At 33.3% G+C, this 26,668-nt stretch overlaps 1 long non-coding RNA gene across 1 annotated transcript; it reads right to left on the reverse strand.

Annotated features, from left to right (window-relative positions):
* Positions 1-17,003: 17,003 nt before the first annotated feature.
* Positions 17,004-17,880, reverse strand: LOC108982324. Its single transcript, XR_001994682.2, has 2 exons — positions 17,563-17,880; positions 17,004-17,491 (listed from the first exon to the last, which is right to left on the reverse strand). It is a non-coding gene; the product is annotated as an uncharacterized LOC108982324 (long non-coding RNA).
* Positions 17,881-26,668: the final 8,788 nt, after the last annotated feature.

The following is a 26,668-nucleotide window of genomic DNA, read 5'->3' on the forward strand; positions in this document are numbered from 1 at the left end:
CCGAAATTGAAGGTTTCTGGTTCCTCAAACGATCAGATCTCATCTCCCATTACAATCTCTTCTTCTTCTTTTTTAATTGAAATTATCAATTGGGTTCAATTGGTATCAGAGCAGTTGGATCCTAGACGTATAGAAGCAACAATGGCGGATGACACAAGGTATACGGAGTTGGAGAAACTGGTGCTTGGAATGAGGCAACACAGAGACCTGCAAAAACAAAGAGTCGAAAGTCACCAGAAATCTTTGGATGATCTTGCTAAAAAAAATGGATCTATTAATAGAAATCTTGAATGGACACACACCCACTCATGTCACCCTCATAGCAGAAACAATGAAGAAGAATTACATTAAGGCTTTGGGGCTTCAAGGGGGATGCAGTTTCACTCTATTAAGCTTGATTTTCCCAGATTTTATTGGGGAAATCCCACTGGATGGGTATACAATGTGAATCAACATTTTGCACTACACCCTATGCCAGATTACCAGAAAATTTTGATGTCTTCCTTTTACATAAAGAGATGCATTGATTTTAGGGCTGAGCACCGACCTATTCGGAGTCGGAGGGCCCAGACTCCGACTCCGACTCCGACTTTGTCGGAGGTCGAATCCGACCTCCGACTCCGACTCCGCGATGTATATTATCCGATCCGACTCCGACTCCGACTTGTCGGAGCGGAGTCGGAGCGGAGTCGGATTTTTTTATTTTATTTTTTTGTCTTTTTTAATTTCATATTTGACCCATTTTTTAAAAAAAAACAAAATTTGTGAGCTTTCAAATTTTAACTTTATCAATATTACAATCTAAACTAAATAGAAGACCATGCAATATCAATCTAATGTTATCATTATAATTTATATTATATATATATATATGAAGATTCATAAAAAAATATATGATATATATTATTATATATGAATATTAAAAAAAAGACACCGACATTGTATACGAAATATTATTAATACACTAATATACTTTATATATATATTAATATATATATAAATATATGTAATACACTAATAGTATTAGTATATTAGTATTAGTATTAATATTAGTTATACTAGTAGTGATATTAGTTATTCTAATAGTTATATTAGTATTAGACTATTAGTTATTATTAATACTATATATTATACTAATAGTGATATTAATATTATATAATATATATAGTTATAGTTAAAGTCATTTAGTATAACTATATTAGTATAAGTTATAGTGATTTAGTATAATTATGATACTACAAGTTATAACTATAGTCTATATTAGTATTAGAATTAGTTGTAGTGATTAGAATAACTATATATTAGTATTTGCTATAATGATTTTAATTTAGTATAACTATATAATAGTATTAGTATATTAGTATTATTAGTTATACTAGTAGTGATATTAGTTATACTAATAGTTATATTAGTATTAGACTATTAGTTATTATTAATACTATATATTATACTAATAGTGATATTAATACTATATAATATATATAGTTATAGATATAGTCATTTAGTATAACTATATTAGTATAAGTTATAGTGATTTAGTATAGTTATGATACTACAAGTTATAACTATAGTCTATATTAGTATTAGAATTAGTTGTAATGATTAGAATAACTATATATTAGTATTTGCTATAATGATTTTAATTTAGTATAACTATATAATAGTATTAGTATATTAGTATTATACTGACTATATTACTGATTGTATTAGTATACTTAATTTCTAATACTAGTATATCACTATAGTTAATAACTTAATAGTATCATATAGTAATATAGTATTAGTAATTGATACTATTACTACAGTAATTTATATAGTCATTTATATATAGGCTTAAAGTGGTTTACTAATTTATATATAGTAATTAATACTATTAGACTATTAGTAATTTATATGAATAATACTTTAGTTATTATACATTATATTATATGTTATTATAAATTTATAGATTAGTGTTTATACATTAGTATTACAATATTACATGTCGATGTTATTATTCATCTTAGTGTTTATAGTATATTATATATACATTAGTTATTAGTATTATATGCTATTATATTTATACATTAGTAATTTAGTGTTACATGGTAGTAATATTGTAAATTTGTAATAGTATGATATTTACATATAGTCATATACTAAACTATTATTAGTCAATTTAGTCTATATATTATAGTATAAATATATTATTTAACTAGTATATTATTGAGTTTAACTAACTATATAAGATATAGTTGTATAAAATTTAAATAATTAATATATAGAAAAACACATATTTTATAAAATATGTATAAAATCGGAGTCGGAGGCGGAGGCGGAGTCGGAGGGAGACGTCGGAGGCGGAGGCGGAGGATCGGAGTCGGATCGGAGCGGAGTCGGAGTCGGATCATCAATGGATCCGACTCCGACTGTCATGAAGAAAAAACCTCCGACTCCGACTCCGACAAGTCGGAGCCGGAGCGGAGTCGGAGCGGAGCCGGAGCGGAGTCGGATTGTCGGATTTTTGCTCAGCCCTAATTGATTTGGTTCCAGGATGCTGAGGAGACTGGCAAGCTACACTCTTGGGATACTTTTATTCAAGCGCTGCAAATCAGATTTGGGAGTTCATCTTATGATGATCCCATGAAGGCCATTACCAAGTTGAGGCAAATGACCAATGTGGCAGCTTACATGACCCAATTTGAGGTACTATTTAATCGATTGAGGGGACTTTCTAAGAACTATAAGCTAATTGCTTTCTCAGCAAGCTTAAGGGTGAAATAAGGCTACCCCTAAAAATGCTAAAACCACACAATTTAAATTCAGCATTTGGATTAGCCAAGATCCAATAAGAGTATGTTAATAGCTCCAGGAGAATGAGTAAACCCTTAAACCAATACAGTACACGCTCTCCAAAAGGGTTTAGTGGGGGAGGAGCCTCGGGTTCATCACATGGGGAGAAGTTTCCAGGCCCTAAAGGCTTCCCTTCCAAGAATAAATTTCTTATCCAAAAGGTTAGCGTCTCTAATATGAAGGAGGACAGACTAGGGGTGCTACCACCCCCCCTACGGGGCGGGGCCATCCCTCCCCGACCCCCTTCCCCTGCATGGGAGGGGGTGTCAAAATTTTCCATGGGCAAGGGCAGGGTACCCCGTCCGTTCGCTAGGGGTGCAGGGGTGGACCCCCATCCGTCCGCCCCCCTATTGTGCCTTTGGCCCAGCTCATTTTTCTAGGCCCTAAATGGCCCAGAATCTATTTTTGGACCCAGAATTTAACTAAAAAAATAAATATATTTAAAAATTAAAAAAATCTATACATATATATAGATAGAACTATTAACTATATACTAAATTTTAACTATTAACTAATTAAGTAATAATCATCACTAAAGCACCAAGCTATTACAATTTACAATTATACAAATTAAAACTCTAAGAGAACTAATAAACTTAAACTATTATAATATTACAAACTCCTCTAAAAATATTAAATATTACAAATTATACTATTAACTATTGTAGCAACATTACACTTAATTGTAAATTAACAGTTATAAATCATAACTTTTCAATTTGATCAATTTGGGATGGCGCTGTGGTGGTGAGTTCACTGAGTGGTGAGTTGTGTCGACTACTGTGAGACTGAAAATCAAGATCATAAACGTTAATAAGTTATAAAACTTGAAATATTAATAAGTTAAAAATAAAACAAATGAGAATTATAAAGTTATAAAATGAAACAAAAATTAAAAAAATTAAAATACAAAATATTAAAAGTACTAACCAAGATGAGATTGGGATTGGACAATTGGAATTTGAGATGAAGATGAGGCAGATGAGTATAGATCGTTCATTACGATTCGGTATATGTATATTGAGAATATAAAAGCTAAAAAACATACAAGCAAAATAATTAGATACTAAAATATGATATAAAATTATAAATACAAAAAACAAATAAATGACAAATTGTGCAAACCATGGCAATGGTGGGTCCAATACAAAGTCATATTGCATCGGAGGTAGTCGTAGACGCCGTCTCATGTATCAAGCAAACAACAAATCTGAAATTAAAGCAAATATAGCAACATGCCAAACAATTAACATCCAAGCATTAACATATATATTGGAAGTTGGAAGATCAAACATCAAACATAAAAAAAAAAATGAAATACCAAAATTAAAAACATCAAACATAAAAAAAAAAAAAAAATTAAATACCCAATTAAAATGGGTTATAAAAGTTGTAAAGAATTTTTACATAAAAATATAAGAATGTGAAAGTATATAAAAGAAACACTCAATTAAAAACACAACCAAATCATGCTATGACTACGCGTTTCAAGGTGAAACCCCTAGATTAATTTAGGGTTTCGAATTGGAACCCTAAATTTTGAAACCCCTAAATTAATTTAGGATTTCAGATTAGAACCCTAAATTGGTATTTCGAAAAAAATGAAAAAATCAAACCAATCACGGAGAGATTCACACATGAATACACTGTACACATTGTTCATCAACCATTCAAACCAGTGAACCACATGCACAATCAAGTCTCCATAGCACACAATTCACAAAATCCTATCCTCCATCTCCGATTAAACCACATCCTTCCTCCAATCTCCATTCCATAAAATAAGTATCACAAAAAATTGTAGTAGATTTAGGGTTTTATTACCATCGGTGACGGAGATGAAGACGAAGTCACGGAAGGCTGCGGCGACGGCTACTGTGACAACGAGCGACGGAGCGAGACTCAGAGAGTGCGGCGACTAGCGAGCGACGGAGCGAGAGAGATTCTGGGTGAGTCGGAGGGTGGGAGGGTGATCTCATAAGGGGGATTCTAAACAAAAAATGAAACAATGTCGTTTTGCCATTGAAGAAACGGCGTCGTTTCGTTATGGGTATATTTAAAAAAAAACCCAAGCATGATGTCGTTTCATGCCTGGGTTATTTTATATATATATATATATATATATAAGTAATATTGGGCAGGGCAGGGGTCGTCCCTATCCCGCCCTCGCCCCCTCCTTTGGGGTCAGATGCGGGCGGGGGCCACCTGCCCCCTGCAGCTGACGGACGGGGTGCTCAGCCCTGTTGAATAGGGGCTGAGCAGAAGCGGGGCGGGACAGGGCCCTAGGAAAGACAATGGGTTTTGTTATTATTGTGATGGGAAATAAAATCTCAACCACAAGTGCAGAAAGGCCAAGTTATATGTAATGGAGGGTATGAAGTTTGATCAAGAATGTGATGCAGAAGAGGGAATTAATGGGGAGCAGTTATTAGAAGTGGAGGTGGCTGTACAGAATCTAGGGGTGGAGGCACTCGAGATCTCCTTGCATGCCATTGCGAGTTCTCTTAGTCCAAGGATAATGAGAGTAATGGGAATGGTTAAAGGGTAGCTAGTGTTGATTTTAGTGGATACTGGTAGCACCCATAATTTCCTTGATCCTACCATTATTCCCAAGGCTCAATTAGCCCTTGAGACAACAGAACAATAGAAGTCATGGATGCTAATGGGGAAATGATTAAAAGTGAGGGAAAACTGGAAGGGGCAGAAATTTGTTACAAGGTCACTTGTTTTCCACTGATTTTCTCCGACTGCCTTTAGGGGGATGTGATGTGGTACTTGGGATGCAATGGTTGAGAACCCTTGAGCCTAGAATTTTGCTTCTCTTATCATTAAGGTTGTTCAAAACTTCTGATGGCTTCGACTGTGGCCGATGTCTACTCCAACTCCGAAAGAGTTAGAAAATTCGAAGTTTAATGTCAGAGTTACTCCGAAAATTTTGGTCGGAGTTGGAGTTAATGTAGGCTCCGACTCTGGCATTTATACTTAATATATTTAATATTGTAGAATTAGTAATAGGTAGTTGAGTGGCCTAACAGTGCAACCATGCGTTTTGCAACATGCGACCCGCGTTTGAGCTCCCCCGTGTACGAGACTGTGATTTTTTGCAAAGATTTTTTAAATCTTAAAACGATGTCGTTTATACCTTCTATATATTCATCTCTTCTTTCAGCCAAACCCTACATATGAACATTCCCTCAGCCCTTCAGCCTATACTGGAGTCTCAACAGCAGCTATGTTTTCTTGAATATTCCTCTGTTTTCTTTCTTTGTTCTAACTTCGTTTTCTCTCTACCTATCTTCATCAATCGTGAAATCATTTAATTGAAATGTTACTCACAATGCATACCATTGCTCTCTCTCTCTCTCTCTGCCCAATCTATATCTCATCTCTGTTGCCATGCCGCAAAGCTTCCTTTTCGATCCATTCCTTGATGTTGTTTGGATGCTTGGAAAGTATTTTGGTTTGTTAATTGTTTTCGTATGCTTTGGGTTGTTTGGATGTTTATTTTTTTCATATGTTTTGTGTTGTTTGGACTATTTCAATAATGTTTGGATGCAGGGAAAGTGGTAAGAAAATTGGGAAGAAAAATAGCCTAACTGCAATTTGGGCTTCGGCAGATGACTCTGAAAACTCTAATCTAAGTCAGAATCCACTTTGATTCAGATTCGAAGTCAGTGCTCAACTTGGCCTCAGACTTTCGAGTTGGAGGTCGTAGTTGGGCATTCTGACTCCGTCAGAGTCAGAGCCCAACCTATTTACCATGACTTTCACTCGAGACAAAGGGTCAGTCATACTCATGGGTTTAAACCCTAGTCACACACAAATGATGGATGGCTTAAAGCTATCCCAGCTCACTAAGGTGGAAAGAAGAAGAATGTTGCTCCAGATTTCAGAAGTAAGAAAAGAAGAAGTGCAGACAGCAGTGCCACCAAAATTAGAAGGGTTTTGAGAAAGTTCAGTGGGGTTTTTTAGGAACCTAAAGGGTTGCCTCCTAAATGGAGTTGTGATCATCACATAACACTTAAGAAAGGGACTGCCCCTATTTCTATGTGACCTTACCGATACCCTTATTATAAAAAATTAGAAATAGAAAAAATTGTACATGAATTGCTAGCTAGTAGGGTAATTAGGCTCAATCAATCACCATTCTCTTCCCCTGTATTGTTGGTGAGAAAGGCCAATGGTCGCTGAAGGATGTGTATTGATTACAGGGCTTTAAATAAGAAGACCATCAAAGACAAATTTTTCATTCCAGTTATTGATGAGCTTCTTAATGAATTACATGGAGTCACTATTTTCTCTAAGATGGATCTAAGATCGAGCTACCACCAAATAAGGGTTTAGGAGGAAGACATTCCAAATACAACACTTAGGACTCATTATGGCCACTATGAGCTCTTAATGATGCCTTTTGAACTAACGAATGCCCCAACCACATTTCAATGGTTGATGAATGAGGTATTTCAGCCCTATCTAAGGAGGTTTGTGATTGTCTTTTTTTATGATATTTTGATATATAGTACGACTAAGGACGACCATGTAATTCACTTGGCTACTGTGTTAGAAACTTTGGCTGCTCATACTCTTTTTGCTAAAAAGAGTAAGTGCAAATTTGGATGTAAGGTGATAGAATACTTGGGACACTTGGTTTCAGCTAAGGTGTAAAAAGCTGACTCCTCGAAGATTAAGTCTATGATCAATTGACCCTTACCCAACTCTCTCAAATCCTTGAGAGGATTTTTGGGGCTCACGGGCTATTACAGGGAATTTGTACATAATTATGGATCTTTAGTTGCCCCACTTACTGACCTATTGAAGAAGAATTCATTCCAATGGACTATCGCAGACTTTAAGGCCTTTGAAGAATTGAAGACAATGATGATTAAACCAATAGTGCTAGCCTTGCCAAATTTTCCTAAGCCTTTTTCTCATAGAGTGTGATGCCTCAAGGGTAGGCACAAAGGCTGTTTTGATGCAAAAGGACAAACCCTTGACTTACCTTAGCCATGCTCTCAAGGGAAAAGCTTTAGACCTATCTACCTATGAAAAGGAACTTCTGGATCTAGTCTATGCTATAAAAAAATGGCAGCCATCCATTTTGGCCAGGGAATTTACTGTGAGGACATATCAACAGAGCTTGAAGTTTCTGCTATAGGAGTAAATTGGTACCCCCTCTTAGCAAAACTGGTTTAACAAACTATTGGGTTATGATTTTATGATCGAATATAAGAAGAGAATGGAGGATAAGGTATCATATGTCTTGTCTAGAAAACCTGAGAATGAGAGGGAAGTGTTATTAGCTAACATCACAGTGTTGGACCCAATGTGGCTACAAGATTTGAGGGCCTCTAATAGACTGACTTGGAGCATGCATAACTTTGTCAGAAATTGTAGCAAAGGCAATTCTTGACTCGAAAGTTTTCCTTAGTTAATGGATTGTTACTAAGGGTAAAATTTATTTACCTAAGAATTCCACTTTTAAGACACAAGTCCTTCAGTATGTACCTGGCAACCCCTATGGGAGGCACATTGGGTACCAAAAATTCTTCCACAAGGCAAAGGTTGATTTTTATTGGCCAGGGAAGAAAAAAGACATTAAGGATCATATAAAGGAGTGTCCTACTTGTCAGTAGTGTAAGTCTAAAAACCTGCATCCTATTGGTTTACTCCAACCTTTTCCCATCTCATCCATAAGTTGGACAAATATTTCTATAGAATTCATTAAGTCCCTATCCTCATCCAAAGGCTACGCAGTGATTCTGGTGGTGGTGGATCGCCTCACTAAGTATGCTCATTGTCTTCCCCTCTCCCACCCCTACATAGCAGCCATAATGGCCAGAATTTCTATATCTCATGTCTTTAAAGAACATGGCATGCCTTCCACCCTAGTCACAGATAGGGACGTCGCATTTACTAGCTTCTTTTGGAAGGAGCTATTCAGATTGCATGGTACTCAATTAGCCTATAGTTCAGCTTATCACCCTTAGTTTAATGGGTGGATAAAAGTGGTAAACCGTGTTATCCAGCAATATTTGAGGTGTTTTGTCAGCCACAGACCCACAGAGTGGGTGACTTGGTTGCTCTAGAGAGAGTGGTGGTATAACACCAACGGAGACTCTTCCACCAAGCTTACCCATTTCAAGGCTCTGTATGGGTTTCTCCCTCCCACCATCTTATAGTATGTAGCAGGGACCACACAAATTGCCATGGTGGACTCTCAGCTAAGGTCTCGAGATGAGATCATTACTATTTTAAAGAAAACTCTACTCAAGGCACAATCAACTATGAAAAATCAGTATGACAGCAAGCATATCATACGATAATTTGAAGAAGGTGATATGGTATACCTTAAGCTTTAGAAATATAGGCAACACAGTGTAGCTCGATGCCAAACTTAGAAATTTTCCCCCAAATGTTTTGGCCTTTTCAAGGTATTGCAATGGATCAGAATGGTAGCTTATCGATTATAGTTGCCGATAGGCTCCTTTGTCCATTTTGTGTTCCATATGTCTTGTTTGAAGAAACATTTGGGACTTTCGGTGATAGGAATGCCTTCCCTTAACATACATGGAGCTATGCATGTAGAGCTTGAGCAGATCTTGCAAAGAAGAATGAAGAAAGTCAAGAATCGGCCTTTGATTGAGTTGTTGGTTAAATGGAAGGGGGAATCAGAGGAAAACTCTACCTGGGTCACCATCAAACACCTACGGCCGTCAGTATCCCAGCCTTGTGGGCAAGGTCTTCTGAAGGGGGAGTTGTTGTTATGATCTAGGGTTCCTCCATCTTTGTCTCAAGTTGTTGGCATGGAACTGAAGGGATAACTCTAAAGATTAGTTGACTTTTTACTTGTTTTATGTTGTTGTCGTGGGTCTAGGCCAAGTGGCCTGGTTTTACTTCGGATGTGGGCTTAAAATTGAGTCCATTAGTATGTCTGTAGTATTTCAGCCCATTAAGGGTATTACTGTCATTTCCCTATAATTCAGTTATGCATGGGATATTATTACTGATAGAATGTTTCAGTATTTGCTATGAATGAATTACACAAAGGCATTTGCTGAAATTGGAGGTTTTTGGTTCCTCGAACAATCATATCTCATTTCCCATTACAATCTCTTCTTTTTTGTTAATTGAAACTATCACTGGGTTCTTATCAAAGTGTGTATATAGAGTGAAATGATATATCAACAAATGTACCAGATAACTAATGGGGTTTTAACAGTTGTGAATGCATGGATTTATACCATTAAAGTAAAACAAAATTTTTTAAAACCATGGTACGTGTATAACAAAATTTCACGTAGTAGTCTATATGCCAAATATATATAGGCATGGTGTACACAATGTCTCAAGAATATGTATGATAGATATATGTTAGATCATTAAGGTAACTTTTTATAATTATTTCGCAAAAGTTTAATGCAGTTTAGAAATCTTTTTGTTTTCCTTTAAATTTTATAGTAATAAATCTAGTTCAAATTATTTTATTAGGGAGACTATTTCAAAATTTGGTTAGCATTCTACCAATAACATGATTTTCCCCTTTAATCTTGTATCAACAACACATGAGAACATTGCTTGGTCATGGGTAGTTTCCTTTCCTATGCTCTCCTTTGATTGCCCCTCTCATATGCCTCTCTTCTGTTTCTTTCTCTACCTTAGTCTTTCAACCAAGTGTCCCCATCCATTTCCTTATCCTCCATCCTCATGTTCCTATCCCTATCCCGCTCCCTCTTTCCTTCTTGTCTGTCCTCTCCCATTTTTCCTATGTGTTAAAATCTAGATGGTGTCCTGTGGCACCCCTAAGCTTGTTAAGAAAGTAGGTAGGGATGCTACTTGCCCATGCAAGAGCGGGGTAGCCCCGCACCCCTCCTGAATGCTGGGGGCAGGTGTGGATCCATCATCCCCCCCTCCCCTCACTCCAACACATTTGTAGACTCAAATTGTAAATTTGAATTTCTAAGTATGACTATAATTTAAAAACTAATAACATAGTTTTTAAATTTTCTACTGCATATTTTGCCAAGGCAATATAAGAGTCCTACATTACTTAAGTAAGAGATTTGTATTGTCTTAGCCTCCTATATAAAGGTCATATTAGGCTACACTATAACTTGCACAAAGTATTAAGTAAAAAATATACGTAATACATATTACTATATTTATATATAGTAAAAGCAATAACAAATATTTATAAATATGTATATATATATATTTATATAAAATAAGTAGGCAGGGTGGGGGGCAGGGCGGAACCCCTCTGAGGGGTGGGGTAGCAGGTTGCGAGGCCTCGTTGCCCACCCTTAGAAGTAGGTCTGGAGAAGAACCTGGCTGACTCGCTGACTTTAGGCCTTGGTGCTTCATCTAGTGGTGGACTCAGATGTGGTTGGTTGTGGGAGATCACAAATGCACCCTAGAACTAAAGGTTGACAAGTAAAGCAGTGCATTCTCAGTGTGATCATTGGAGAGCAAGAAGGTGGATTATCAACAAGGATATGCATTGACGCAAGTGGAGCCCCATGTAGATAAGCATTGGCAGTAGATGGTAATAAAATTGGATTAGTTCTTATTTGCTATTGTTCTAAAACTTATTTTTTAGCACTGGTTTAAAAATTGGTGTTGTTGGTTAGGAATGAGACTCCCGACAGCTGCTCATGTTTAGTCCTCCTGAGTCATTCATTTCAATCAATGAAAGATTATTTTCTTGGTTAATTGATAGCAAAATTACTAGGCCCATACTTACAAAGAGGTTATCATGATTTATGATACGTCAGATTGTAAAATTATTTTTATTATATATCCAATAATATCAATGGGTGTTGTGGACAAAAACATTAAACATCATCTGAATGGAAATGGTTTATGTCAACATGTAAGGCAACAATGCGGCTGAGAGAGTACACCATTGGTTGTTAGGAGTGCCGAAGGCATTGTGATGTTGTTTTTGTCATGAGCAATGGGAAAGATGGCTTGAGTGGTGGTGGATCTTGAACTCCACCTGCTCCTTAGCAAATGTGATTGGACAGTGTGGAGTGGGGTGGATAACCCGCTAGAGTGGATCTCTGGCATTCTCCTAACGGAAACGTACACAAAAAAAGACATAAATCCATTTTGCTAGTTAAAAAAATGAGAATGAAGCACTGGATAAAGGAGTTAATACCTTTTTCAGTGATAAGAATTGTTTGATGCCAATTTGTTGAGAGTCAATAGATATTATGAACGTATAAAAGCTATATCTATTATTATTAATTATGGAATTAGCTTTGGGTTTTGTATACTTTTTTTTATTGGCATCAAGTTTCCGGGAATAGTTCGGATAATTCAAGGGAAAAATCTCTCAATCCAATGGTGGGATTCGAATCTTGGACCTTGAAATGAGTATACCACCAAGACTAAGGTTCTTTACCACTTGAGCCAACCCCTAGTATACTCACCTAAATAAAAGGATTATTAAAAACTTATATGGTTTAAACAAGATATGCCACAACTCTTTTGTTTGTTGCATCAATCACCTTTATTTAGCTAAGAAATTATAAGGACAAACCTTTTATTTAGCTTCATTTCTCAACTTTATTTTGTTTTTATTTGTGCATCTGTAATATAACTCAAAGTGTTGGAATGTAACCACGGTATTTCTCCGCCATAAGTGAAGTTAATAATATATATATCTTAAAAAAAACATATGTAAACAAGAAATTTATTTGAATCACACACCTCTTCCTCCCGTATCTTTGAACTTATTAACATGTATGGGCCAAGGTTGCATAGTTTGTTGCTCTTATGGTTCTAAGCGTTGTGAAAAAAGCATCACAAAATGCTGGTTTGTTTGGATTCTCCCTCAGTCTCCAAACTATGCGGATCTTTGCCTGCTTTTATGAGTAACCAATCGAGTACAGTTGAAACAAACGATGTTGCAAGATTTTAGAGAGAAAATTACTAATATGCAATTCCAATTTTCCAAAGGTAGTTCGGTTCTCCTAAAAAAAGGACAACAAAATGGTTAGCCAGAGCCATTTTGTGTTGTTTTGATTAGCCCAAAAAAGTGTATCTTTTAGAAACTTAAAAGTTATGCCTACCATTGGCAAAGGCATTTTACAATATGGCTTGCACTTTTGGAAAGAACCTAAAACCTCTCTTTTAGTACTTTAGTCCCTCCTGTCTCTTCCCCAAGTGCACGCAACAAATCTATATATCTCTAACATCTAGAAGAACTCAGGGGCCTTGAGGATTGAAGAAAAAAGGCAAAAGATCAAATGGGTATGGTGATGGTGATTTCGGTGCCTTTGATTCTCTTCTGCACGCTATTTGGTTTTGGGTGTTATTTCTTGGGCAGAGCCAAAGGTAGACAAGAATTCTGCACCAATGGTCAAATTTATGGGGTACCAACTCTACCCCCAAGGAATTCCAGGCACTGGAGCACCTAATTCTCACTCCTCACCCCCTCCAATCCATTCCAAGCATCACAACTCTGCCCATGTTTGAGTCCTTCCACCATGCTTATAGAGCTTCCTTTTTTGATGATCCCATTCACGTAGTTGAGTCAGTCTTTACCATCGACGGTGATATTTTGATGTTTGATATTTGGTGTTGTTATATTTGTGTGAATTACTGATATTAATATATAGCTCAATTTGGCAGTTTGTTTAGGTTTTGGTGTATATTGGATGCAAGTGGAATTGAATAACAATTTTTTTCTCCATAAATCTACTTGTGTAGCTTTTGTTTGGTTATAAAATTCCTAAAGAAGGCCACTCATAACTTTGGTTTTTTTTTACAAGTAATCTTTGCAAGAAAAGAAGTCTCTCCATGTGAAAAATGACTTGCTTTTTCTTTTCCTAGATAGAGAGAAACTCCAACTTCTCTCTAAAAAGTCTTCCAATCCAAATCTAGTTTTGAGGGGGTGGGAGCTTTGGCTCCTCCCCCCTCACCTTCCTCCTATCCTTATTTTCAGTCTATCATTTTTGGTTTTGTTTATTGTGTGCTTTATTTTCAGCTCAAATAAGGGTGAGTACTTTCGGGTGATCCCAATCTTAGCATGGCTTTTGTTCCTCTTCTTTTTTTTGAGATCTGTGTTTTCACCTTCCAGATAAATCTCTTTTTTCATCTTTTCTTTTGGCCCCGAATGAGGTGTCGAGCCGCTTGGAACAAACGCAACCTAGGGCAAGAGTTGCTCGAGAAGGGCGGGCGATGTTATGGCCAATGGTCGTTGCGGCGGTGCTCGAGCGTAGGAGGGTCTTCTGCGCAGTGGAGGCAGGTGTCCGTGCGAGTTGGGTGCTCATGCCGTCTGGGCTCGGGAAGCCGATGCTTGTGGTGGGCGCGCTGTTTGGGCTCAAGTCGGTGCTCGTGGTGGGCGGCGATAGCAGAGAGGGGGACGGGCTAAGGAGAGAGCGGCAGAGGGAGGGCAACGACATCGAAGAAATGTAAGAAGGAGAAAAAGAATAAAGAAAAAGAACAAAGAAAGTAAAAGATTGAGACGGCGGGCTAGGATAAGATGAAACCCTAAGCCCCACTTGCAATTTTTTTTATGTGTTTTCTTTTTGCAGTTTTTTGGTTTTAGTTATTAATAAAAAAGAAATAGGCTATTGGATTTGATGTCCATAACAGAGTCTCGTACATCTCCTCCGTGGAAGCACGGAATGGGCTAGTGCTTCTCTTCTTTGGAAGAGCGGTCGTTTAGTTATATTTTTACAGAGCGCTCTCTTTGTTAGGAGAGAGTTTTATAGAAGTTAAGACAATATCCGCCACAAATGCTTTTGTGTGCAGGGGTGCCCCAGAGCAGATGCGTAGTTTGGCTTGTAGTCCCGATTTTTCCTGTATTTATAAGTCACAGCTGTAATTTCGGTTCATTGAATTAAATGAAGTATGTTTCCATAAAAAAGAATAACTTTGGTTTTTTAATGTCATATTGTCAATTTATAAGCAACTATTTAAGTGTTTTGAGCATAAACTCTTGGCATCCATTCATGACTTCACGTCTAGGACATGCCAAGCATAATAAAATCTTAAATCTTTTTATCTAGATCTCGTCTAGAACGAAAGCAAACATTTCACCATTCCCTCTGGACCAAACCAACTTCGTGATCTCAACTCAAACCACTTCATAATTCAAAGCACCCAACTAATCATTTCATAGATAAAAACATCCTAACTCAATTCAACACAGTAACAATATTCGTTTCAAACTGAAATCATCACTTAAACGAAATTGAAAACTTTAATTTAACCACCAAGTGTGATGGGCCGCGTGTAGTGCCATAACTATGGCATAAATGAAGTAAGAAAAATGTTAATTATACTTAAGAAAAACTTGTAAAAAAAATTATTTCTCCAAGTGTCAATTATTGATATGTTGAAAATTATGAAATTTGAATTTCAAAAGAAAACTTATAAAATGAGTCTTGTACTTAAAATTGTAAGTACATGTAACATTACTGATTGTTACCTAGATGACTAACACAAGAAGAGGTGAATTGTGTTATTTTAAAAAAGTAACAATTATAAATCAAATACACAATATAAAATGTGAATAAAATACAAGTAAAAAGTAAGGGTAAGAGAAAAGCAAACTCAATATTTTATCTAGGTTAAGTCCCACTGCCTACATCCCCGTCTCAAGCTATCCTTTGAGGATTCTCAAATTCATTATTCAACCTCTTTTAGGTGAAGATAGAAACCTATTGCACTTTTGAGTAATACCACTTCAAAGAATCCGTATAGAACACCTTCTACACTTACAATCACCTTACAAGTGGTGATTTAACTATGAGTAATGCTATATACCACACTCTTATCCTATTTTGAGCATACTAAGTAGTATGTGACACATTCATTATCATTATATGATAAAGAAGCTTGCAGTAAATGATCATTTAATGGTGATAAATGTGTTACATCTTATTTAGTGGGATGAAAGTGGGATGGTAGTATGGTGTATAGAATTTTCCTTTAACTATTCCCCGTATAGAACTCCTACACCCTTTTACTGATACAAAACTCATAGTTGGTAGGTTATCAAATAACACTTCTCAATGAGTAAAATAAAAACAATACAACACAAATTATATCTCTCTCAACATGAATAAGTATTTAAGGCTCAATACTTAAAAAAGAAAGATTGAAAACTTTTGATAAATGAATGTTATAAACCTTGTAGTTGATGTATCGTAGTATAAAGATCTCATTGAGCTATTTATAGACATATGAGGTTTCATGTTCAAATTAAAAAGAAGCACCACTCACTTTTCAAATAAAAGTATCTCCTTTTTACAATTGTTAAATACAACATGTTTCGTTTGGATTCTTGAATGAGCTCAGCTCATCTCAGTTAAGTTCTGTTTTAGACCTATTCTAACATCAAAACACATAACTCTCAAATCATTAAATATCACTCAACTCAAAACCTCTTTACAAGTGAGACGTACAACTTTTTTCAACTTAACACATCTTTACATGTGGAACCCACAACCTTTTTTAACTTTCCATAAATAGATCTAAATTCATCTTAACATACAAACACATCTAAACTTATATTAAGTGGGCTCCATAAAACTCACTCAACCATATCAACTCACTATTATTCATAAAAAACTTAACTCATTTCAACTAAATTCAACATCCAAACAGGGCCTTACTTTTCAAAATTTTCAAACATAATCTTTTACTTTTCGCATATGACAAAAGGAGTATTATTTATTTTTCAAAATTTTTAAACAAAATCATCTACCTTTTACATATGTCAAAAAAAGCATCAATGATTTTTCAAGAGTTTCAAACCTAATCTTTTACTTTTTGCATTTGGCAAAAGGAGTATTATCTACTTTTTAAAATTTTCAAACAAAACCATTTCCCTTTTGCATATGTCAAAAAAAACATCAATGACTTTTCAAGATTTTCAAAATTAATCTCTTACTTTTCACATAGGATAAAAGGAACATTATTTACTTTTCAAAATTTTCAAGTAAAATCATTTACCTTTCACATATGTCAAAAAAATAGCAATCATTTTTCAAAATTTTCAAATCTAATATTTTACTTTTCGCATGTTACAAAATGAGTATTATTTATTTTTAACAAATTTTAAACAAAATCATCTACATTTTACATATGTTAAAAAGAGTATCAATTACTTTTCAAATTTTCAAACAAAGCAGGCACGTGAAAGGTGACAAAAAAAATTCAAATTTCAAACTTTTTATTTATTTTTTAAATAGGGAAACGCTTCTAGACAGCCCTGCTATTTATAGGATAAAAATAGCCCTCCAATAAGCATAAGACACGTAAGAAACTGGTGTATGAGGACAATACAAAACAATACAGGTGATTAAAACCGAATTGCTCTGCTCCAGGTTCTCTCTTTCTCGAAATCCTTCCCCCACCGGAATTTCCAATGAAAATTGTAGTAGCTTTTGTGGATGCACTTCTCCATTTTAGCATACAGAGAATTGAAACTGGATTCTTCATATTCCATTCTTACATGCAAACGTTGTATTCCCCTCTACCAGAGACTTGCTTTTAAAGATTTAATTATTTATATGTTTCCTTATGCAAACCCAAAAATGTTTGCTCGTGTTTACCTGTAAGCAAGCAAGCCGGCCATCACGTAAGCATTGAAAATAGTCTTGCTAATGGCCTAATTGTTTTACCCCATCTCCCGAAAGGCTCACTGAAAAAAGCAAGTAATTTCATAAATTTGAAGCTTTCTGCAATACTATTTTCACAAAGTGAAAGAATTACAGGGCGTGAATCCTTGGGGAAATCCCCTCTTCTTTTCTTGTCATGGCCTCCACTGAGATCTTGCCGTTGCCGCCACCAAACGGAGACCCCACAGTTGCCGTCACCCTTTCGAGATCTTGCCGTCACCATCTTCGAGATCTTGTCGTCGCCCACCACGATTGTCGTCGCCCATTACGTGCTCTCTGTCGTTGGAGATGAGTAGGGTGAAGATGAGTTTGGGTTGGGATGAAGTGGGGTGGGGATGGGTTTGGGTTGGAATACGAAGACAGGGAAGCATGGTTTGGTTGTCTGTTATGTTCTAGTGGAGGCAAATGCATGTTAATTAAAATAAAATGCTTACGTGTTGGATTGTTGTTGGAGGGCTGATTATTGAGGAAGACCAGCCAGACCGGTCTCTAGATTTTCTCTTTTAAATATATCATGCACATGCAAAAAATGCAAGTTGATCTTTTATGAAAAAAACTATTTTTGAGCTTTAATCCAATTTTAAATTTTTTAAGAGATGTACAAAATTACTCTTAAAATATTTATTTGTAAGTTTGTTTTCTTTCTTGTTCATACTTGATTCATTGATGTGCTTGACTATATTATGTAGACAATTTGAAATTGAGACTCCTTTATATTTAAATTCATTTATTATCATAAAAATCTATACGTAGATATATAAATATATGAAATTTCAAACTTTAGGTTAAACACTCAAAGTAAATGGTGATATTGTGATATGATAGTTAACTGCCATGTCACGACCAATCAGAATACAACATTTGGCAAACTATGTACGGTCGGCAAGCCACATCAGCATGAGTAGTAAAACAAATATAAAAAGAACAGGTAAATTAAAAAAGAGTTTTCAAAATAAAATAATGAGATAAATTAGATAAAATAAACAAATAAAAAATAAAAATAAAAATCAAATAAAATTTATAAACATTAAGAAAATCTTTAAAATATAAAATTAAGAACTTTTTCTTATGAATTTTAGAAAATCTACAAAATAAAAAACATAAAAAACCTTATAAACCAAAGAATTTTAATAAAACTTGAAATTAAAAAAAATCTTAGAAATTCTCGTAAATCAACAAAAAATAATAATGACACATAAAAGATTAGAAACATCACAAAATTTTAAAAACATAAAGATAAAAAAATGAATAGAACAATTTTTAAGCAAATAAAAACTTTAAAATATAAAATTCTAAAAATACATTTAAAAAAAATTAAAATTTTCTGAAACACATAAATTATAAAAAAAAATTATTATGAGAATTCTGAAGAAAATATTACTAAAATGCTTCGGAAAATAAAAAACGGTAATACAAAAAGAAAGATAATGAAATTAATGTTAAAGTTAAAAAAAAAATAAACAAAGTTTCAATTAAAACAAAGATAGGAAATGCGGGGTAGCATTTGGGCTGCCCAGATCCGAATGCCCAAGCGAGGCCTAGTGTGCCACCTCGGCCCGATAGCCCTAGAGGGGTGGCCATTTCCTTGTTGGATACCGTCGGGGCCATCCACGATGTGGCCCTGCCAGCCCTTGCTTAGGCAATCCAATGGGGTTGGCAGCGTTGGCCACCCGTTCCTACCGGATCACCAACGGGGTGCCCGACATTGACCATCGCCCATGGGTGGCCACCTCCGTGGGGCCATCTCTCTTCAAAGTTTAAAAAAAAAAAATGTTTATTTTTTATTTTTTGAATTAAACATTAATTTCGTTACCTTTCATAATAATTTCATTTTTTGTTTTTATAGTGTTTTAGTAACTTTTTTTTAATCAATTTTCATAATAAATTGTTATAATTTATGTAGTTTAGAAATCTTTAATGTTATTTTTCAAAATGTAATTTTATACTTTTTAGAATTGGAAAATGTTTGTATGCCAAACATCTTCTAGTGTATTTTATTTTTATTTTTATTATTTTTTTAATAGTTAAAAAAGTGATTACTAGTGAATTTGTATTTTTTTTTAATTTTTAAAATTTTAAAAAAAATATATTTGAAAGAAGTTTTATGATTTTAAAACTATACATATCAATTAGAGTATTGTTTAAATCATTTGGAAATTTTTGAGTAATTTTCTTTCCTTTTAGTTTAATTGGATGGTGATTATAGTTAATAAAAGTAAAATTCTTTTTCTAACCAAAATGCCCAAATCATTAAAAATAAAATAAGCTTTATCCAACTTATCTTAGAAAATAAAATGAAAAAATAGATTACAATCATCATCAATTTGTAAAAAAACCAAAAGTTGGGGATACTAAATTAAAAAAACAGTAATTAAGTGAAATACATATATATAGTAGGAGTTTACGGATTTTATTTATAAGAAATTTTAATTTAAATTAAGAAGCCTGTGTTGGTAAGTTATGAAAAACCGATGGTCAGCCCATATATGCAGAAGGCTTTAAGTTAATCTACTTATTTCCTTTTGGATATAGGAAATTTTTGCTCAAAAACCTGTTTCAATAAAATCTTTGTTCAAATCTAAGGAACCTACTAATATTATTCCCATAGAACTTAATAACATCAACCAAGAAGATTATAGTATAATAGATATAGAAAGAAACTTACAAGACTGGACAATTCCTAATGTTCCAAATCATCAAATATACAAACAGTCTACTTTTTCTGAAATATCATTTCTTACGAATTATACAATTAAAACAGTAGAAAAAATTATTAGTTTAAATAATGATTATGAATCATTACACTTATTAACAAATGAAACAATTAATCGTCACAAAGAACAGAAATACTCTTTCATACATATTGGATTAGTACAAGTGGCTATAAAACCACTTACTAGAAGTATATTAAACACCTCAGTATTACTCTGTTTAAAAGATGGAAGGCACTATAATTTTCATGATTCTTTACTTGGAATGATAGAATCAAGTCTGTCTGAAGGACCAGTTTATTTTAATTGTTATCCCAATTATTTTCTTTCATTATTTGATACCAATATCTTGCATTCTTTAATATTAAATATTAAAACAAATGGTTATAATATGATGAAAAGATCACATCTTTTAACAGTAAATTATAGGATCCACTATAAATTAATGAAAACAACATTAGAGTCACAAGCTCTTATTACAAGTCCAAAAGGATATACATTACTATTACAATCTAGTACACAAAACTCTAACATACAAATTCCTAAACAAATCAATTTGAACCAAATTACACTTCCAAATGAACGGTAATTAGAGAATATTATCTCATTACCTAAGATAGAAAATAATTCTAAAAATGATCTTGAATATATAGAACAAAAAATAGACGGAACAATTCAAATAGCTTTTTAACCCTTGAGAAGATCATTTCACATTATTCTTCTCCAGCACCCTCTAGTTATCAGACACCCAGATCTGCATTTACATCAATCTTTCAGAATAAATCTCAAAATTTTAATACTAGATCCCAGAATCTTGATACACAGATTCGGGAAATTATTCCTGGAAATATTATAGATACACCAGTATATACTGTTAGCCATCCTGATAAAGTATCCACCTCTCGTAATCTTGAAAAAGAACCTGAACCTTCTTCCCCAACGTACTCATAAGTAGTTGGAGATGATGCCCAAATATATACCCTGAATAAAGAAGACTTTAAAATCAACAAGGAATACTTTAAACAAGATTATATGAATGGGGAAAATAGTCACAAAAGAATAATATTCTTCTCAACTTTTACAAAATTAGAAAGAGATTATATTCAAAAAAAATATTATGAGGATTTAGAAAAAATACAGACTAATATACATTTCTTTACATGATTCGAGATATATAAATCTAATCGATTATCTACTATAAACAGAACCACTAACCAATGGATTAAATGAGAAAATAACCAAACTGTTTATGAGGAATACCTCCATTTTGAAATTATCAAGTTTAATCAAAGAAACACTCAAATTTTAGTTTCACCAATAAAAAAAACATAATATTACAAATACTGATAAATGATTTTTCTAAAAGTAAATATGATTTTTTAGAACAAATCTCTAGTAAATTAGAAAAATTAACTATTAGTAATTCTGTTTCTACCTCAAAACAACCCCATATTAATGTATTAAGTAAGACAAACTCTCATGTATTATCTGACTCTGAAATTAGTAATATTGAAAACTAATTTAAAAATCTAGATCTACAAATAAATAAGATTAGAGGAAATCATGTTAATAGCTTTTCAGTTAGAGATTCTAAACATCATGTTTCTATTACTCGAAATTGGTATCCTAGGCTCACTCCGCCGGATATGCAATTCGAGGAAAGAGAACATATAGTAAGATTTGCTTTCGCACCAGATGTATTATATGAATAAAATATAGATGGATTATCTGAATATGAAATATTAAATCATTTCCAAGAGATGATTATGGTTGCCAATGTCTATAAAAGTAATAGAAAGACTGATCATCAAGTAACACACATTATTATCACAGGGTTTACTGGCCAATTAAAAGGCTGGTGGGATCACTATATTTCTTACGAACAAAGGTCACAGATATTAAATGCTTATAAATATGATGAAAACATGCAAATGATTAAGATTGAAAATGATTTACCTATAGAAGATGCTGTAAACACATTAATATATGCATTAACTAAACACTTTGTTGGTGATCCTGTTCAGTTCAAAGAAAGAACTAGTGATTTATTGATTAATTTAAAATGCCCCCAATTATCTGATTTCCGTTGATATAAATATGTATTTATAACTAAAGTTATGATCAGAAATGATTGCCAACAACCATACTGGAAGGAAAAGTTCATAGCCGGACTTCCATATTACTTCGCCCAAAAGGTACGAGAATCATTATTAAGACCAGATGGTACTATTGATTTTCATAATCTTACATATGGTGATATAATAAATAAAATTAATAGAACTGCATTAACTATGTGCAATGATTTAAAATTAAAAAAACAAATGGAGAAAGAAAAGAAATTTGCTAGAGAAGAATTAGGTACCATTTGTGAACAATTCGGCTATACTCCATTATTAACCCATTCAAGTAGACATAAAAAAGAGAAAAATGTCTATAAGAATTATTCTAATAAAAGACGAAAATACAAAAAACTCTATAAAAAGATAAAAGAGAAACAAACATATAATAAGCCACTAAAAAATCCTAAAAAGACTAATAAAAAGAAAAAACAGATTGTTTGTTATAAATGCGAAAAAGTTGAACATTATAATTCAAATTGTAAAGTCAAACAACAGATTAATGAATTAGATATATCCGAAGCATTAAAAAACAGATTATTAGATATTTTTATAATACATTCAAGCGAAGAGGAAGAAGATAATTCTTTAGAGGAAGAAGAAATCTATCAATTAAAAGAATAAAGTTTTTCAGAACAATCTTCTGATAATGAATCCGAAGAAGATGAAGTACAGATTTGTAATTATCTAAATAAAGATAATTGTATCTATAACAAAACTATTAATGTACTTTCAAGGCAAGAAGACATTATATTAGAATTGATAGATAAAATTAATAACCCTCAAGAAAGAAAAGATTACTTAGAAAAGTTAAAAGATACTTTTAGTAATCAAAATTCTTCAGTAACGGCATCTGCAACATCTTATAATTTTTCAAAAATAATAGGAAGATTTAAAACCGACAAACAGAAAATTACGATATAAGATATACAATAAGAAATTAATAAGATAAAACAGGAGATTAAAAATTTAAAAATATCAAATCTTAAACTAGAAGTTTCAAATGAACAATTATTACAAGAAATTATACTATTAAAAATAGAAATAATGAAAATAATTTTCATAATAAAGAACATGATAAATAACAAGGAGAATACTCAACTTTAGTTATAAAAGATGAAACAGATAACTTCATTAATATCCTTGAAAAGATAAATTTTCAAAAATGGTATACTGAGGTAACAATTTCTATTAACCAAGGATTTTCTTTTACAATAATTGCCCTCCTGGATACAGGAGCAGATTTAAATTGTATACAAGAAGGAATAATACCCTCTAAATATTTTGAAAAGACAAAAGAAACATTATCTCAAGCTAATGAAACAAAATTAAACATAAATTATAAATTATCCAATGCACACATTTGTAATAGTGGATTTTTTTTAAAACAACATTTATTTTAGTAAAAAATATGAATACTAAAGTAATATTATGAAATCATTTTCTTACTCTACTTTATCCTTTCTCTGTAACAGAAGAAAGAATTTTTACTAAAATACTTGGACAGGAAATTCAATTTAAATTTTTATTTCCTCCAGTATCAAAAGAAATTAATTCTTTAAAAGAAATCTCATTAACCAAAGAAATTAATTTTTTAACAAGAAATAGAATTAAAACAAAAGAAAACCAGATAAGTTTTTTAAAACAAGAATTAAAATACAAAAGAATCCAAGAACAACTAAAAGACCCGTTATTAACCCAAAAAATTGAAAATTTTAAAACTATAATTGAAAATAAAGTATGCTCTAACTTGCCCAATGCTTTATGGAACAGAAAACAGCATATAGTTGAATTACCCTATGAAAAAGATTTTTCTGAGAAAAATATTCCAACCAAAGCTAGACCTATCCAAATGAATAATGAATTATTAGAATACTGTAAAAAAGAAATTAAGGATTTAAGATCAAAATGATTAATAAAAAAAAGTAAATTACTATGGAGTTGTGCTGCTTTTTATGTTAAGAAACAGGCAGAATTAGAAAGAGGAGTTCCTCGCCTAGTCATCAATTATAAACCTCTAAATAAAGTATTACAATGGATTAGATATCTAATTCTCAATAAAAAAGATTTATTATCTCGACTTTATAATGCTACAGTATTTTCAAAATTTGATATGAAAAGTGGATTTTGGTAAATTCAAATTGTTGAAAAAGATCGATATAAAACAGCATTTACAATTCCTTTTGGACATTTTGAGTGGAACGCTATGCCATTTGCATTAAAAAATGCCCCTAGTGAATTCCAAAATATTATGAATGAGATATTTACTCATTTTACTCAATTTTCGATAGTTTATATAGATGATGTATTAATATTTTCTTCATCTATTGAACAACATTGGAAACATTTAAATACTTTTGTTTAAATCATCAAACAAAATAGATTAGTAGTTTCATCACCTAAAATAAAATTATTTCAAAATAAAATTAGATTCCTTGGACATGAGATTTATCAAGGAACTATTACACTAATTAGCAGAGCTATAGAATTTGCCGATAAATTTCCAGACAAAATAAAAGATAAGAACCAATTACAGAGATTTTTAGGAAGTCTCAATTACGTTGCAGACTTTTATCAATCTCTCAGACCATTATGTAAACCATTATTTAAAAGATTAAAAAAGAACCCACCTCCTTGGACAGATGAACATACTAATATTATAAAACAAATTAAGGCTCATGTTAAGAAATTACCATGTTTAGAAATTCCATCTCCGCATACCTTTAAAATTGTTGAAACAGATGCTTCTGATCTTGGATATGGAGGAATTATGAAACAGAAATTATCAACTGATTTGGAACAAATTGTTCGATTTTATTCAGGATGTTGGAATCCTATCCAAAAGAATTATAATACTATTAAAAAGGAAATTCTAGCTATTGTATTATGTATTTCTAAATTTCAAGATGATTTGCTGAATCAAAAGTTTTTACTTAGAATAGATTGTAAATCAGCCAAGGAAGTTTTGATTAAAGATGTTAAAAACCTGGCTGCTAAGCAAATATTTGCCAGATGATAAGCTATATTAAGTATTTTTTATTTTGATATTGAACATATTAAAGGAAAATTTAATTCTCTTCCTGATTTTCTATCCCGATAATTCTTACAGGAAAAATCATGTCTTCTTCAAAGTCAACAGTAAAGTCCAAATCCTCATATGCGAGGCCACCATCTCCTCCCTATCCTTCACCTTGTCCCTCCGCAACTCCAAGACCATATACGGTATTGTGGTCATTACTAGAAAACATTAGACCCTCTTATAATTCATTTTCACCATTAGCTGCTCCAAAATTACCGACCTATTCCAAAGCTTCTTTTCCTTCCCAAATTATTAATCTCCCATTATTATCTCAACTTTCTTCATCTCCTATTATCATCAAATCTCATTGGCACCCAGTCTTTCCTATTGAATCTGAAATTCAACACCTGTCTGACCCCCATAAATTATTTGATGCATTCCTTTTACCAGATTGGCATTATATTTCACAAAAAATTAAGAAAACTCAGCATTTTTATGAATTCATATTAGTAGATACCGAGTCAGTTATTCTCTCTGAAATTCTTTGTTCTCTACAAACCCAACATTCTCCACCTGCATCACCAATTACTGTTTTTCATAAAGTCACCATTAAACAAGTTCTTACTCTGGAACAATGGAGAAAAAAATCCCTATTTAACAAGAAACTTCTCTCATCCTTATGATCCTCCTTATTATGATTACTATGATTACCAGTAAGTATGGACAAAAATGTTTCTAAAACAAAATAAAAACCTGCGTCATTCATGGTTCCTTCATTTTGACAAATTACAAGAAATCACCACACTCCCGAAATGGTTCTCACTATGGTGGGAATATTACGGACCTGAAACTCTTCTCCTTCCTCTTCCCCTTCAAGAAAGTCTCCGAAATTTCATTTCACAAAATGACAATCCATCAGTATTAAACCATTGTTCTCCACTTCTGCCTTTCTTTCTCAAAACAAAATTAAATTGGATTATGAAATGAGAATATGTTATCAAACCTCGTCCCTCTCTCAAAACCATTATGTTTCTAGCCCGCTAAGTTTCTGTCAAATGGTGGGAAAAATACAATTATGATCATATATTAAAAATGTTTTCAAAAGTCACCAAAACTCCAGAAGCCCTAGTCTAATGAAGCAGATTTCAAGCACAATTAGCATCCATTACCAACAAGAAGGATTTGAAAAAATTAGCTGAAACAATGTCACAAGTATCAGACAGTGACGATGAAGAAGAAGCACAACACCAAGCTAGATTATCTCCACTACAGCAATCCGTATTATTATCACCAGCTCATCAGGCCTCTCCTTCTCAATAGGCCTCCCATAGTAACCAAGCCGCCTCTCCCTCT

The sequence above is a fragment of the Juglans regia genome, chromosome 3 (genome assembly GCF_001411555.2).
Source record: "Juglans regia cultivar Chandler chromosome 3, Walnut 2.0, whole genome shotgun sequence".
Lineage (NCBI taxonomy): Eukaryota > Viridiplantae > Streptophyta > Magnoliopsida > Fagales > Juglandaceae > Juglans > Juglans regia.